The sequence below is a fragment of the Schistocerca nitens genome, chromosome 10 (genome assembly GCF_023898315.1).
Source record: "Schistocerca nitens isolate TAMUIC-IGC-003100 chromosome 10, iqSchNite1.1, whole genome shotgun sequence".
NCBI lineage: Eukaryota > Metazoa > Arthropoda > Insecta > Orthoptera > Acrididae > Schistocerca > Schistocerca nitens.
In genome coordinates this window covers 78,913,491-78,924,407 of record NC_064623.1, presented here as the reverse complement: position 1 = coordinate 78,924,407, position 10,917 = coordinate 78,913,491, and positions in this window count along the sequence as shown.

The following is a 10,917-nucleotide window of genomic DNA, read 5'->3' as shown; positions in this document are numbered from 1 at the left end:
GCAAAGCAATTTACGAAACGTTAGAACCATATAAAAAACAAAGTATCTATGAGTCAGTACCAGCCATTGTAATGAACTACCAATACATTACTGGAAGCAACTATGGAGGAAGTGAATCTGTCTTGGAGACAACAACTACAGCTGCTGCAGAACCACAAATTGCTACAGCATCACGATCAAATTCAGTAACAACTGCAGCACCAGCAAAACCAGCAACATCTGAACCAGCTCAAGCAACAAGACCAATAACAGCAGCAGCGCAAGCAACAGAAGCAGAAATGATGTCAACAACTGTAGCAGTTCCACTACAGTCACTGGCAGAAAAGAGGAAGGAAACCACAGGCATCAGCAATTACAGGGCAAAACCAACAGATACTACAACAGCAGATCCACCACCAACAGAAATAGTGCCAATAAAAGAATAAAAGGCAGCAACAGCACGAAGAATCCTGTCAGCACCACCACCACATCCACTACCACTACCACCACCACCACCACCACCTCCCACCTCCCACAGAAGCACCAGCAGCAACAACAACAGCAGCAACTGAACCAACAACAACAGTAGCAGCAGCAACAAAAGCATCAACAACAGTTGCAGCAACACAACACTGCCTAAGGAGGAGTCAAAGACAAGGTACATCTACATTATTAAATAAGGATTTTTTATGGCTTCAGACAAAGAAATGGAAAAGATTGTGACAAATCAGCAAGAAAATTTGCAGATAAGTCACAACTACTATGGAAAAAGCAGCACATTACCAGGTAATGACAAAAGAAAAAATACTTGCAAAACAGTCAGGATAATGTGTCAGAATATTCAATGCCTCAGAAACAAAGTACTAGATCTAGAAGTAGCTTTAAATAATCTTGCTGATGTCTCTTGTATTTGTTTATCTGAACACTGGTGCAAGGTTAGTGAATTAAGTCTCATAAATATAAGCAAGTTTAATTTAACAACACATTATTGCCGAAGTGTTTTTCAAAATGGTGGGGTATGCATTTACTCTAGAGTAGGACTGCAGTTCAAAGTGAAAACAGAATTGGACCATCTAAATATAGAAAAACATTTTGAATCATGTGCCATAGAGTTAAAAACCGAGGAGAAGAGTGAAAAACTAGTTGTCATTACAGTATATAGATCTCCACTGGGTGACAAAAACATATTCTTCAAAAAAATAGAAGCAGCATTAAACATTTTTTATAGTAATGAAGTGAAATTATTTTTATGTAGAGATTTTAATATTATTCTGTTAATTGAAAGTGATGAAAAAAGACAGCTTTTGAGTATACTCAGCAGCTTCCACATGAAACCACTCTTTACAGATGCCACTAGAATAACAGAACTGTCATCTTCTCTTTTAGACAATATTTTCTCAAATATGCAGAATGGTATCACTGAGCCACTAAATTTAAACTTAGGTATTTCGGATCACAATACACTATTAACATACATAAATTACTCTATCCCCAAGGCAGTAAATTATAAGTGGCGATACAAAAGGCACTTCTATACAGAAAAAGTAAATACTTTCATCCAGTTGTTAGCTAATGAAACCTGGGAAGATGTCTTTGCACAAACAACAACTGAGGAATCTTTCAATGCTTTTTCTAGTACATTCATGTCCCTATTTGAGATGTGTTTCCCAAAAAAGCTCACAAAGATCAATGTCATGCCTAGGAACACAAGCCAGTGGATAACACCTGCTATTAGAGTATCTAGTCAAACACTAAAACATATCAGTCAACTCAAAAAAGATAACAAAGATGAACACTTCACAGATTATGTTAAGACATACAAGAAAATTTACAGGAAGGTGATCAAAAAAGCCAAGACAATGCACAATGACAGTGTAATTGCTGGGTCAGCAAACAAATCAAAAGCTATATGGAATGTAGTAAAAAAAGAAATAGGCCCAAGCAAAAATGTTAGAAATCCAGATGACTTTGTTTTAAAAGATGATCAAGGCGTGCTAGTCAGAAATCGTACTTTAGCAAATTACATTAATGACTACTTCATAAATAGTCCAATAAATCTGCATAAGAATTGTTCTAAGATTAGTAGAACATCAATCCCAGAAGAACAAAGTGTTAATTCATTATTGCTACCTCCCACAAACAAATTGGAAGTTAATCAAATAATAAAAACAATGAAGAATAAAATGTCCTCAGGGATTGACGAGATACCCTGCTCAGTCATGATGAGATGTGCTAGTGTCATATCAGACCCACTCTCACACATCATAAACATATCATTTTCAGAAGGTGTCTTTCCATAACGATTAAAAATTGCAAAAGTAAAACCATTGTATAAAAAGGGCAATATACATGAAGTGGGAAACTATAGACCAATAGCTTTATTATCTGTATTTTCAAAAGTAATAGAGACAGTCATGAAAAACAGAATTACAAATTACCTCAAAAAATTCAATCTATTGTCTCTAAACCAACACGTCTTTCGCAAAGGAATGAGTACAGAGTCAGCCATCACCCAATTCATTGAAAATATTGTAACAGGGCTAGATAAGAACAACAGTACAATAGGAATAAATTTGGACCTCTCAAAGGCATTCGATACTGTCCAACATGATATCCTGCTAGACAAATTAGAATATGTTGGTATACGAGGAGTAGCTAAAAAGTGGTTTCAGTAATATCTCCATAATAGGAAACAGGTAGTAGAAATTGCAACAACAAACAGTAAAAACCAAAGTATTGTTTACAGATCGGATATTCATGCTGTGCCAATAGGGGTACCGCAGGGGAGTGTTCTAAGACTTCTCCTATTTCTTCTTTACATAAATGATATCAAGATTCCAGTAAACGGTACTCATATAACCCTGTTTGTGGATGACACAAACATTGTAGTAACTGACATAAACCGGTTATTGCCAACATCTGCAACCTGAGTTATAGAATATTTGCAAAATTGGTTTGAAGTGAACAAATTAACCATAAATATCTCTAAAACTAATTATATCCATTACAGGAAAGCAAAGTCACACTCTGATCTAGATCTCAGAATACAAAATAAAGAAATTGTGAGAGTTGCTACCACAAAATTCTTAGGTGTACATATAGATGAAAATTTAGACTGGAAATCCCATGTCCTGTATCTCTCGCATAAGTTAAGCTCTGCTTGCTTTGCTTTACGCGTTTTTAGCTTTGTATGTAGTAGGGAATGTAGCAGAGCTGTTTACTTTGCTTATATACATTCTGCTATTACATATGGCCTCATCTTCTGGGGTCATAGTAAGAAAAATCTCAAAACCATCTTCACTCTACAAAAACGAGCTGTTAGAATAATTACCAACAGTTCAAGGCTAACTCCTTCAAAGCAATTATTTAAACAGCTGAATATTCTACCCCTACCGTGCCTCTATATACAGAAAAGCGTAATTAATGTAAAACGAAATATTAACAATTTCCAATCCAACTCGGATCTACATACTTACAACACAAGAAAGTGCAATGACATTAATATAAAAAGAGTTAACAAGGCTTTGGCGCAGAAACAAACAAACATACAAGGAAGCAGATTGTATAACAAACTACCGGTAAAGATAAAAGAAATAAAAAAATTGTCTTCATTTAAAGAAGCAGTATTCAAATTTTTAATGACCAACTGCTATTATAGTGTAAAAGAATACCTGGAATAGCTTCATACTAAACAATTATATTTATGTACTCTGTGCCAATAGTAATTTTTATCTGAATGTTGCTATGACCTAAATAAATAATATGTACAAAAGTGCTAGAATTGTATGTGTTATATCTAAATATCAACTGTGTATTCCAAGTAAAAAGTCTTTCTCATACATCAATGTAAATAATCAAAGTTGTACATGCTACTTCAATGTGGTCTGATGTTATGTAGTCTACTATGCACATCTATATTTTGTATAGTATTGTTCACCCTATATGTGTGTATATATATATATATATATATATATATATATATACTATGTATTTTTTGACGAAATCCATGCAATGTAAATTGTCTCTGGATGAATAAACTACTACTACTACTACTACTACTACTATCCCACGACAAACAGAAACTGATTGTTGTAGCAGTTTTCATGCACTGGTGCAGTATACTACCACAATATGTCAGGCATAGACAGAGGTGGTAAGACATATTCTTAAAAGCTTTGTGATTCCCCTTAGTCGGTGATAAGTATGCTTCACAAGAGCCACAAATGACAGATTAATTTCGTGGTAAGTCTACTTCCCAAGCCCCTTCCAGATACTACTTTGGTGGTAACCATACTTCCCAATATTCATGAAAACACCGTTGTTTGGTGCGATATGTACTTCCCACAGTCCTGATGGCCATATGTCACAACAAATAGAAACTACAACTGGTGCAGCGGACTGTCACTAGATGCAAGGAGGGTACAGAAGCAGTAACATGTATTCCCTTAAACGATGTACATAAATGCGTTTAGTGGGAAGTATATCCCCTAACGCCCACGAAAGGTTTACCGTTTTCATTATCCAATACAATGGTTGTTGTTGTGGTCTTTAGTCCTGAGACTGGTTTGATGCAGCTCTCAATGGTACTCTATCCTGTGCAAGCTTCTTCATCTCCCAGTACCTACTGCAGCCTACATCCTTTTGAATCTGCTTAGTGCATTCATCTCTTGGTCTCCCTCTACGATTTTTACCCTCCACGCTGCCCTCCAAAATAAATTGGTGATCCCTCTATGTCTCAGAACATGTCCTACCAACTGATCCCTTCTCCTAGTCAAGTTGTACCACAAGCTCCTCTTCTCCCCAATTCTATTCAATACCTCCTCATTAGTTATGTGATCTACCCATCTAATCTTCAGCACTCTTCTGTAGCACCACATTTCGAAAACTTCTATTCTCTTCTTGTCTAAACTATTTATCATCCACGTTTCACTTCCATACATGGCTACACTCCATACAAGGCTACACTCCATACAAATAGTTTCAGAAATGACTTCCTGACACTTAAATCTATACTTGATGTTAACAAATTCCTCTTCTTCAGAAACGCTTTCCTTGCCATTGCCAGTCTACATTTTATATCCTCTCTACTTAGACCATCATCAGTTATTTTGCTCCCCAAATAGCAAAACTCCTTTACTACTTTAAGTGTCTCATTTCCTAATCTAATTCCCTCACCATCACCTGACTTAATTCGACTACATTCCATTATCCTTGTTTTGCTTTTGTTGATGTTCATCTTATATCCGCCTTTCAAGACACTGTCCATTCCATTCAACTGCTCTTCCAAGTCCTTTGCTGTCTCTGACAGAATTACAATGTCATCGGCGAACCTCAACGTTTTTATTTCTTCTCCATGGATTTTAATACCTACTCCAAACTTTTCTTTTGTTTCCTTTATTGCTTGCTCAATATACAGATTGAATAACATCGGGGAGAGGCTACAACCCTGTCTCACTCCCTTCCCAACCACTGCTTCCCTTTCGTGCCCCTTGACTCTTATAACTGCCATCTGCTTTCTGTACAAACTGTAAATAGCCTTTCGCTCTCTGTATTTTACCCCTGCCACCTTCAGAATTTGAAAGAGAGTATTCCAATCAACAGTGTCAAAAGCTTTCTCTAAGTCTACAAATGCTAGAAACGTAGGTTTGCCTTTCCTTAATCTTTCTTCTAAGATAAGTCGTAGGGTCAGTACTGCCTCACGTGTTCCAACATTTCTATGGAATCCAAACTGATCTTGCCTGAGGTCGGCTTCTATCAGTTTTTCCATTCGTCTGTGAAGAATTCGCATTAGTATTTTGCAGCTGTGACTTATTAAACTGATAGTTCGGTAATTTTCACATATGTCAATACCTGCTTTCTTTGGGATTGGAATTATTATACTCATCTTGAAGTCTGAGGGTATTTCGCCTGTCTCATACATCTTGCTCACCAGATGGTATGTATGTTATGTTATGTAATACAACGTTAACGTGGCGAGATAAGTGTTCTAGAGCCATTTTCCTATAAGCTCTAGCATGTTGGGAAAGGAGCTATATCGGAAAATCAGGGATAGTGCCAATCTTTGTCCAGTACTAGTGCCATATATTTCTTCTTACTGCAGTACAATTAACCTGGAAGACTACAGATTGCTTCAACTCCGAAAGATCTTGTCCACTTGTAGCAGATGTTAGATACATTTCTGCATGTTAAAAATTACAGAAAGGAAAAGAATGTGAACATGTTAAGAGGCCAGAGAGGATACATAACATCGCAGACAAGCAGGTGAAAACGAACCTCATGGTGAGATAAATAAGTTACTCATTTCATGTATCCTCTTATCGTCGCTGAAAGCTTCCTCTTGAGGATAGGGCAAAAACAATGGATAGTTGAAGACAATCGCAGCTTTAGAGTTCACCATTGCGTTTTCATACCAGTTGTGCCGCTGTAGGCCCTATTTGCTTACCACATTTACTGCGACACAGCAGAGTCTTTCACCAGACATTGTGTGGCTGCCAGTGGCCACAGCAGAACATTTCACCTGATGACGCATCCCCACTGGCAACCACAGCAGAACATTACACCTCTTCTAATGGTGGCTTTAAATTATTATTTTTTATTGGGTTCTATAATTATTCTGGCTTTTAAAATGTTTGAACTCAAATGCAAGTTTGAATCAAATTAAAATTATCCTTGTCTAATTTAATCTTCAATTAAATCAAGAAAAATTACGTACTTGAAAAATCACATAAAAATATTTTTTTACATATTGAAAGTGGGTTTTAGTTACCCCCATCATGATTCATATTTTTTTAGCTTTTCTCCTCTACCGGGATTGTCTGTTGGCGAACATAATTTTGGGACACGATTTATGCCTAAAAGCTATCGGACTTTGTTTTGCGAAAAGTGAAACTTTAGATGTAGGTTCTATTCTGAAAGCAAACCAAACGTATTACACTGATATGTGCCGTTAATACGCACATTTAATTATCAAATTCATGGAAGAATCCTGGAGATACTAGAAGGTATCAGATAGATTACATAATGGTAAGACAGAGATTTAGGAACCAGGTTTTAAATTGTAAGGCATTTCCAGGGACAGATGTGGACTCTGACCACAATCTTTTGGTTGTGAACTGTAGATTAAAACTGAAGAAACTGCAAAAAGGTGGGAATTTAAGGAGATGGGACCTGGATAAACTGAAAGAACCAGAGGTTGTACAGAGTTTCAGGGAGAGCATAAGGGAACAATTGACAGGAATGGGGGAAAGAAGTACAGTAGAAGAAGAATGGGTAGCTCTGAGGGTTGAAGTAGTGAAGGCAGCAGAGGATCAAGTAGGCAAAAAGACGAGGACTAGTAGAACTCCTTGGGTAACAGAAGAAATATTGAACGTAATTGATGAAAGGAGAAAATATAAAAATGCAGTACATGAAGCAGGCAAAAAGGAATACAAACGTCTCAAAAATGAGATCGACAGGAAGTGCAAAATGGCTAAGCAGGGATGGCTAGAGGACAAATGTAAGGATGTAGAGGCTTATCTCACTAGCGGTAAGATAGATACTGCCTACAGGAAAATTAGAGAGAACGTTGGAGAAAAGAGAACCACTTGCGTGAATATCAAGAGCTCAGATGGATACCCAGTTCTAAGCAAAGAAGGGAAAGCAGAAAGGTGGAAGGAGCATATAGAGGGTGTATACAAGGGTGATGTAGTTGAGGACAATATTATGGAAATGGAAGAGGATGTAGAGGAAGTATGAGATACAATACTGCGTGTAGAGTTTGACAGAGCACTGAAAGACCTAAGTCGAAACAAGGCCTCGGGGGTAGACAACATTCCATTAGAACTACTGATGGCCTTGGGAGAGCCATTCCTGACAAAACTCTACCATCTGGTGAGCAAGATGTATGAGACAGGCGAAATACCCTCAGACTTAAAGAAGAATACAATAATTCCAATCCCAAAGAAAGCAGGTGTTGACATATGTGAAAATTACCGAACTATCAGTTTAATAAGTCACAGCTGCAAAATACTAATGCGAATTCTTCACAGACGAATGCAAAAACTGGTAGAAGCCGACCTCGGGGAAGATCAGTTTGGACTCCATAGAAATATTGGAACATGTGAGGCAATACTGACCTTACGACTTATCTTAGAAGGAAGATTAAGGAAAGGCAAACCTACGTTTCTAGCATTTATAGACTTAGAGAAAGCCTTTGACAATGTTGACTGGAATACTCTCTTTCAAATTCTAAAGGTGGCAGGGGTCAAATACAAGGAGTACAATTTGTACAGAAACCAGATGGAAGGTATAAGTCGAGAGGCATGAAAGGGAAGCAGTGGTTAGGGAGGGAATGAGACAAGGTTGTAGTCTATCCCTGACGTTATTCAATCTGTATCTTGAGCAAGCACTGAAAGAAACAAAAGAAACATTTGGAGTAGGAATTAAAATCCATGGAGAAGAAATAAAAACCTTGAGGTTTCCCAATATTTTGATTCTACCAGAGACAGCAAAAGACCTGGAAGAGCAGTTGATAGGAATGGGAAGAGGTCTTGAAAGGATGTTATAAGATGAATATCAACAAAAACAGGGAGCGAAAGGCTATTTACAATTTGTACAGAAACCAGATGGCAGTTATAATAGTCGAGGGGCACGAAAGGGAAGCAGTGGTTGGGAAGGGAGTGAGACAGGGTTGTAGCCTCTCCCCGATGTTATTCAATCTGTGTATTGAACAAGCAGTAAAGGAAACAAAAGAAAAATTCGGAGTAGGTATTAAAATCCATGGAGAAGGAATAAAAACTTTGAGGTTCACCGATGACATTGTAATTCTATCAGAGACAGCAAAGGACTTGGAAGAGCAGTTGAACGGAATGGACAGTGTCTTGAAAGGCGGATATAAGATGAACATCAACAAAAGCAAAACGAGGATAATGGAATGTAGTCAAATTAAGTCGGGTGATGCTGAGGGAATTAGATTAGGGAATGAAACACTTAAAGTAGTAAAGGAGTTTTGCTATTTGGGGAGCAAAATAACTGATGATGGTCGAAGTAGAGAGGATATAAAATGTAGACTGGCAATGGCAAGGAAAGCGTTTCTGAAGAAGAGGAATTTGTTAACATCAAGTATAGATTTAAGTGTCAGGAAGTCATTTCTGAAACTATTTGTATGGAGTGTAGCCTTGTATGGAGTGTAGCCATGTATGGAAGTGAAACGTGGATGATAAATAGTTTAGACAAGAAGAGAATAGAAGTTTTCGAAATGTGGTGCTACAGAAGAGTGCTGAAGATTAGATGGGTAGATCACATAACTAATGAGGAGGTATTGAATAGAATTGGGGAGAAGAGGAGCTTGTGGTACAACTTGACTAGAAGAAGGGATCAGTTGGTAGGACATGTTCTGAGACATAGAGGGATCACCAATTTATTATTGGAGGGCAGCGTGGAGGGTAAAAATCGTAGAGGGAGACCAAGAGATGAATGCACTAAGCAGATTCAAAAGGATGTGGGTTGCAGTAGGTACTGGGAGATGAAGAAGCTTGCACAGGTTAGGGTAGCATGGAGAGCTGCATCAAACCAGTCTCAGGACTGAAGACCACAACAACAACAACATGAAAAAAGCTGAGGAAAAAAGTATGATTAGTCGTAATAACGAACACAGTGAAATTAAATAGGCATTACTATGCAGAATGAGCATAAATAACAAAATCTCAACATAACATCGACCGAGCAACAATTTTTTTTTCCTTGCAGCAGACAATGGCTGACCAGGAAGAAAGAGAGCAAAAATTTGTGAGTCCTTGTTCGCTTAAATTACATAGAAAATATAATTACAGAAATATTAATTTTGTTGTAATCACAGTGTCCTGTTTTCAGAGATAAAATCGTCTCAGCGCTACTGCACGAAGCACAGTCACGAAATCTGCTAACACTTGGGGGAACATACTCTTCAGACTGATAAATTTACAGTTAGGTCCCTTTAATCTACAAACCAACCAATCACCTGATGATGTGTGCTGGCCAGTTGCCACTGCAGTGCCTCTTACCTGACTCTCTGTGTCTGTTGGCAGCCCATAGTGTTCAGAGCCATTTTTTGGCAGCCACAGCAGGGTCTTTCACCTGTCGACATGTGCCCACTGTTAGCCACAGCTGAGAATCTTACCTGACGATGTATGGTGGCCAGCTGCCACAGTAGGACCTTCCACTTGACAATGTGTGCCCGCCGACCGCAACATTGGAGTCTTTCACCTGACAACTTGTGCCCACAGGTGGCAACCTTAGCTCAGCTTTTCACCAAATGACATGTGCTCGCAAGGGGTCTCAGCAAGGTGTTTCAACTCATAACACTTCTGTGCTGCTGGCCACTGCACAGCCTTTCACCTGATGATGTGTGCCAACCGATGGCTACAGCAGAGCCTTGCAGTTGACAATATGTGCCCGCAGGTGGCCACCTCTAAACCTTTCACCTGACAATGTGTGTGCACCGACGGCCGCAGTAGAACCTTTCACCTGATGACGTGTACCCACCGCTGGCGTAACATAGCCTTTCACCTGACAATGTGTTCTCACCAGCAGCAAAATCAGAGCCCTTTGCCTGACGACGTGAGTAGTGGGACAAAGGCAGCATCACCCCACTCTGCATTGTTGCCAACTTTATTCAAGATGGCGGCCATCAGTGTGGCAACATCGCAATGCCATCGTGGCAAGAAGTTCAAATTTTGGTAGGAAAATAGGTTAGTTGGGCTACCTCCACTAACCTAACCCCCACCCATTCCCTTCCCCCCCTCCCTCCCCTTCCCCATCTGGAAATTGATGGGATCTGTGCTGGGCACCCAGATAGGACTGACATAAGTCTTTATTTTATATGCATTTCTCCCTTCCCCTCCACTCCCCTATCAGTAAATTGGCAGGAAAAGGACTCAGTCTGTGCTGGGCTACCAGATAGGATGGACATAAGAGTTTACT